The following is a 6,000-nucleotide window of genomic DNA, read 5'->3' as shown; positions in this document are numbered from 1 at the left end:
TTGTAGATAAATGGGCTTTTAAACCTTCCTGCAGAATCCATTTAAATAATGGGCTTAGCTTACATTCATAAAGTTTTGTAACTCATGTTCCTAAGGATCACACTTGACTTGTAAGGTTCACATTCTTTATTCCATGGTATATATATATATTTGAAATATATACATCATTTTATGTTGGTATCACAATATGATCATTTAGGATGATCATTTAGTTCTTTCCAGAGTCATTGAATAGTAGGATTATAAAAGGCAGAAGAATAGGTATTCAGATCTTTGTACAAGTAAGATATGGAAATATCTCGTTACATGAGCTGAACTCCTTCCTCAAAAACTGTTTGGAAGGTGAAAACTTGTATAATAGATACGAAGTTACCAGTACAGTCCTTCCCATGTTGTAGACTCTGATTGGATCCAAAAATGTTCCCTCAAACACCCATACTTCACCTTAATGTAGCACAGAACAATACCTCAGTATAAAAACAATAACATTCCTGGCTAATTATTAGAGTTACATGCTTAAAATCATTAGCCAATGCAGAAACAATAGATAGGAGATCAGTTACACTCCTGCAAGGGGTTTAACGAGGGATTACTGTAGTTTGAGATGCAAATTAAGGGACATGGGAAAGCCATATTAGCAAACGCTGTGACACGCTGGACCTTTAAAAATGGCAGGGGAGAGCAATGACAGATGGTCAAATCAAGGGTGCAGATTTTTCAAAATTCTTAAAGTTTTTTTGAAGGGTAATTAAGCAATTTATCCATGAACATCCTGGCATGTCAAAATTTACCAAGCAGGCTCTTGCAAAAAGATGAAAAAGAGCTTATCACAGGGGCTAGAAAGTCTGATGCTCTCCCCTCATTTGAAAACTTTCTTAAGGTTCTACTGGATGAGTTTGCAAAACCTTAGCTGGGAAGATCACCACCAGAGACTTACATCCATTAAAGAGCTGCAGGAGCTTTTCAATAAAAAAAATAAAATAATAATAATAATAATTAACTTTATTTATAGATTACCTTTTATACAAATAGCAGCTCAAAGTGCTTTGCAAACCAAGGGTAAAAATAAAATCTTAAAATTAAGAGATATCCTTTCAGTGCTAAAGGAAAACACGGTAATACAGTAAAGCGACATAAATGTCAATTTTAGGCTTGAAAAAGAAATAAATAGAAATGGGGAAAGTCGTAATAAAATAAGAACAATAAAAGATAAATAAAAAAAGAAAGAGAAAGAACAAAGAACCATTTTAACTAAAAGCTAAATTAAAAAGATATGTTTTCAAATGTTTTTTAAAACAACGTACCGAGCTTGACTGCCTCATAAAAAAGTGATAGTGAGTTCCATCATTTAGAGCATAAAAACAAAAAGCAGCCTCTCCACTCTTTCTGTATTTCACATGTGGGATCTGCAGAAGGCCAGTATTTGCAGATCTCAGGTCACGTATAGGAGCATATAAAGACAGACATTCAGTAAGGTACACAGGTGCTAGGCTGATTAGAGCTTTAAAAACAAGTAAAAGAACTTTAAAATCTATCCTAGATAATACAGGTAACCAGTGAAGTTCTTTCAAAACAGGAGTGATATGTGTTCTCTTTCTTGTTTTTGTTAGGATCCGTGCTGCTGCATTCTGAACAAGTTGCTGGGGATTTATTGTTTTCTTGGGAAGCCCACTAAACGGAGCATTACAATAATGGATTCTACTGGACCAGTGGAGGCTGTATCTCATTTGGTTACTGACGGTGAGACAAGGGCTCGGCGCTGAGACCCTGAGATCACACCTGAATCAAAGCAGCTGAAGCAGCCGGGATGAATTCCTCCCTTAAGGATGTTCCGCATCATGGCCTCAGCTGGCAGTCAGAAAGGTTACTTCTAATTGATTACATGCCACACAGACACACAATCACTGTCATCAGCAATATTATGCTGAGTCGCTGCTGTGTCAGCCTACTGTATCTGTGAAAATCAGTAGGAGGGGGGGTTGACACCTGATGTTCCCCCTCTACATGACAATTTGTCATTTCACAAGGCCAGTGTAACACAGACTGCTACTCACCGTGGGGGGGGGTTCAAATAGCTGAATGACTATTATTTATTACCACAATATCTATACTGCTTGGCATACATACACACATAAGACAAAGGCGAACAACCGGATATGTTAATGGTCACAGGTTCAAATGCAGAGTGGGATTCTGCTGGTGTGACCTTGAGCACGGTGCTTCATTTGATATTGCTCCAGTGAACGCCCTGCTGTATAAATGGGTCTCTACATCCTCACTGCAAAAGAGAATGTTTTTGGAACTGTCTTATTTGACAGAGTTCTAGGAAAAAATCGAGTAAAACAGAGGAACAGAAAAAATGAGAGAGGCCACAGTATCGGTGGAGCGGTGGCACTGTGGCTCAGGATCTGCGCCTGTGGCTGGAAAGTTGCCGGTTTGTATCCCGCGGCCAGCAGAGGAATCCTACTCCTCTGGGCCCCTGAGCAAGGCCCTTCACCCCAACTGCTCCAGGAGCGCTGTACAATGGCTGACCCTGCGCTCTGACCCCAAGCTTCTCTCCCTGTCTGTGTGTCTCATGGAGAGCAAGCTGGGGTATGTGAAAAGACAAATTCCTAATACAAGAAATTGTTTAGGGCCAATAAAGTGATCTTATCTTATCTGTGCAGGTGCAGTTCCGTGAATGACATGGACACTGTTTAGCTTGGGGCATAGATCTACAGAGCAATTCAAAAACAGTAGAGTCCAAAGAAAAGCTGCAGGGCAGGAGTTAAAAACAGAAATGAGAAGAAGACCAGATCTAGATTCTGGCACAGGATAGTGAACTAGTCATATTAGTAAATAACACCAGTATAGCATGATTAGTAAGCCATTTCAGCAGAAACTGAAAAATAAAAATTCAAAAGGCCTTTGACATTATTAATGGGAAAACACCTGGCACTTATTATTTATCCAGACAAGTGCAGAGTGTTACAGGTAGGAAAAACACAAACTACAGGCAAACAGGCAAACTCTGAGCAGTATCTGAAGCATATGAAACACATGTTCTGACCAGACCTCTCTGCAGCACCTCAGTAAAGCACTGAGGACAAGAAAGGTGATTTTACTACTAACTACAGCTCTTTTACCAACATGTCAGAGGGTAAAAGACAAAAGCTCATGCACATATCTGGAGGTTTTTTTAAGAAAAGGGGACAGTTCCTTTCCGGTTACTGCAAAGACCATTGCAGTGAAGCATTGCATATATTGGAGTGTTCTTTACAGCACTTTCTAGCTTGTGCAGTGACGTTGTGATTATCAGAGTCTTTTGTCTTTTGCTAGAGTGAAATCCACCCTTCTGTGATAGCTTTGAAAGTAAGAAATGGTCAGGTATTGTGTGTATTTGTTTGGCTGGGTTTGGTTGGTCTTTAAATATATATCTAAAGTAGATAACTGGTAGCATTTTTTGTTCAGTCCATAATCAATAGCCAAACATTAAGATAACTGGTGAAACAGTAGTACTGTTGCTCATTTCCTTAAAAAAATAACTCCAAACATTTGACTCCAGAACAAATATTTGCTATGCTAACACAAAGAGAAGTATATACTGTAATAAGCAAAGCCACAAAGCAGGGTTGTTTTTTTTACTCCCAGTACACAGCATGGTTGGACTGGGAAAGGGATTAAATTATAGGCCTGTATTTCTGCACTTCAGTTAATGCATGTGGTATTGGTTCAACTTTGTCCTCGGTGACATTGCACAGATGCATGAGAGCATAACCTAATCTAAAATATGTACAGGTCAAAGGATGCCCTCTAATGGTCAAAAGCTGTAAGTATTTTTTTTTCTGTTCCTTACCAGCACTGCACAGACTATTCATTTTTTAAATGTAAATCTGTCCTTGGCAGTCCTCTCTCCACAGAGTTATTGATCCGCCAGGGAAAACACCTGTGTGCAACTTGTAAGGCTATACTGAAAAATATGTTCCCCAGTTTCTTTCTACACACTAACAATACATAGAATGCTCTAGAAGAAAAACAAAATTCTAAGTCTCACAATCCAAAATGTCTTTAATTCCTGTAGTTTAGTTCCACACTGAAAAATAGAGAGAAGAAACACAATTATTTGTATTTTTCAGTGAGGAATTAACCTTTATGTGTTTGTTTGCAGCTACTGCACACAGCTCTCCAATCAAACATTCTTAACCAAACACACCATTTGATTCAAGACAGCAATTAAAGCAATCTGATGCCAGGGAATAAACTGTGGATTCAGTTCACAATGTGCTATAATGATGATTTTGCAGAGACTGACCAACAGTGAAGCATGCTGGGGGGTTTATGAAGCAGAGAAAATACAGATGCCTTATCCATCACTGTAGAGCAGAGCTCATTCTATCTGTGCAAGCAGATACTGAAGTTTATTAAAGTCCTAATTTAATAGCTTGGTTAAGAAGATAATTGTTGTTCATTGGCAGTAACTGTTGGCACTTCCAAGCATTTAATCTGTGCTTTCTCAATGACAAGGTGTCTGGAATATAACTTCACCCTTTGTTGATACTTCATTAATTGACAATCAAGATGTAATTCGGGCCAATGGTTTCTTAAATGAACTGAGGGCAGACAAAGCACAGTTCTGTTTGAGAAACTTCCTAGAAACAGGTCGCCAAAGACACAACAGAAATATGTTTTAAAAAGTGTTCAGTAATTGCAGGCTAATTGCATGCTCTAACTTTAAATAAATTAGATAATAATTCTAAATAAAAGGCAGCGCACATACCACCTGTTTAGTTTACCTTGTGATGAGCAATAATAAACTAAATGTTGAATTACTCTTTTCATCAAACACCAACTCAAGCTTAAAAATAACAAAGCAAAGCCAAAACATTAACAGTGGCACTGGATTTGGACACAGGTTTCTTTAATACAAAGGCCCCAAAATTAAGAACTTAGATGTAGCAAAGCCCAGAAGACACAGAGGCCTTTGGGTTTTCTCAAAGGCCTAAAACAAAGGCCAAAGCAACTCTGTTCGATATGCCCTGCTGCTCCTCGGTAGTGTGGATGTGGTTTTGTTCCTGCAGAGTGAATATTTGCTGGTTTGGCACTTCAGAGTGTATTTCAACAAAACTCAATTCAGAAAAGTTTTAAACCCCAAGTCTCCACAGAAAAGAAAATGTATTCAGTAAAGTCCTTTATTGTGACCAAACATAACAAGATAGGCAAATCAGCTTGATTATAAAAAATTGACACATGAAATATGAAGTGCTATATGGTACTTGACACTGACCGTCTGAGATGTATTTGGAGTAGTATTGATAAGGTTTCAGGAGGTCTGAGCCTTCAGAATGCGTTTGTTGTGTTTCTGGAAAAATCTCTTTAATTTCTCTCTAGTACAGTGATTTCCAGCCCTGGTCCTGAAGATCCCCAGTTCAGTAGGTTTTGTAGGGCAACATTAAATTTCACAAAATGGAACTATTCAATTGTGAGCAATTAAACAGGTGATTTAAAGGGATAAATTAAGTATTTTAGAGCTCATCCATTCGCATTCTTACTACTTCTTCCAATTCAGGGTCACTGAGAGCCAAATACTTTCAGCAAGCAATGGGGGCAAAGCAGGGTACACCCTGGACAGGATGCCAGTCCGTCACAGGGCAGACACAGACACAGACATGCACACTCACACCAGGGTTAATTTTCACAGATGCCAATTAACCTACCAACATGTTTTTAGACTGTAGGAGGACACCCACACAAACAGAGGGAGAACATTCAAACTCCAAGCAGATTGCTCACTAACAATTGAACTCAGAGGGCCCCAGCACTGTGAGGTAGCAATGCTAATCACTGCGTCACCATGCCGACCATTTTAGAGATCACTGAGTACCAAAATCTAAGCACTCTTCAATCTTTGAGGACCAGAATCCTCTCAATTGAACAGATTACTTGCTTGATTCATCAGAACCAAGATATAAAAGATCTCTTTTTGATTGGCTTGGAGGTTTCTTTTTCGATTCTAGATGACGG

The sequence above is a fragment of the Lepisosteus platostomus genome, chromosome 1 (assembly GCF_059453375.1).
Source record: "Lepisosteus platostomus isolate fLepPlt1 chromosome 1, fLepPlt1.hap1, whole genome shotgun sequence".
Classification (NCBI taxonomy): Eukaryota; Metazoa; Chordata; class Actinopteri; order Semionotiformes; family Lepisosteidae; genus Lepisosteus; species Lepisosteus platostomus.
Note: the sequence above shows the minus strand (reverse complement) of the source record.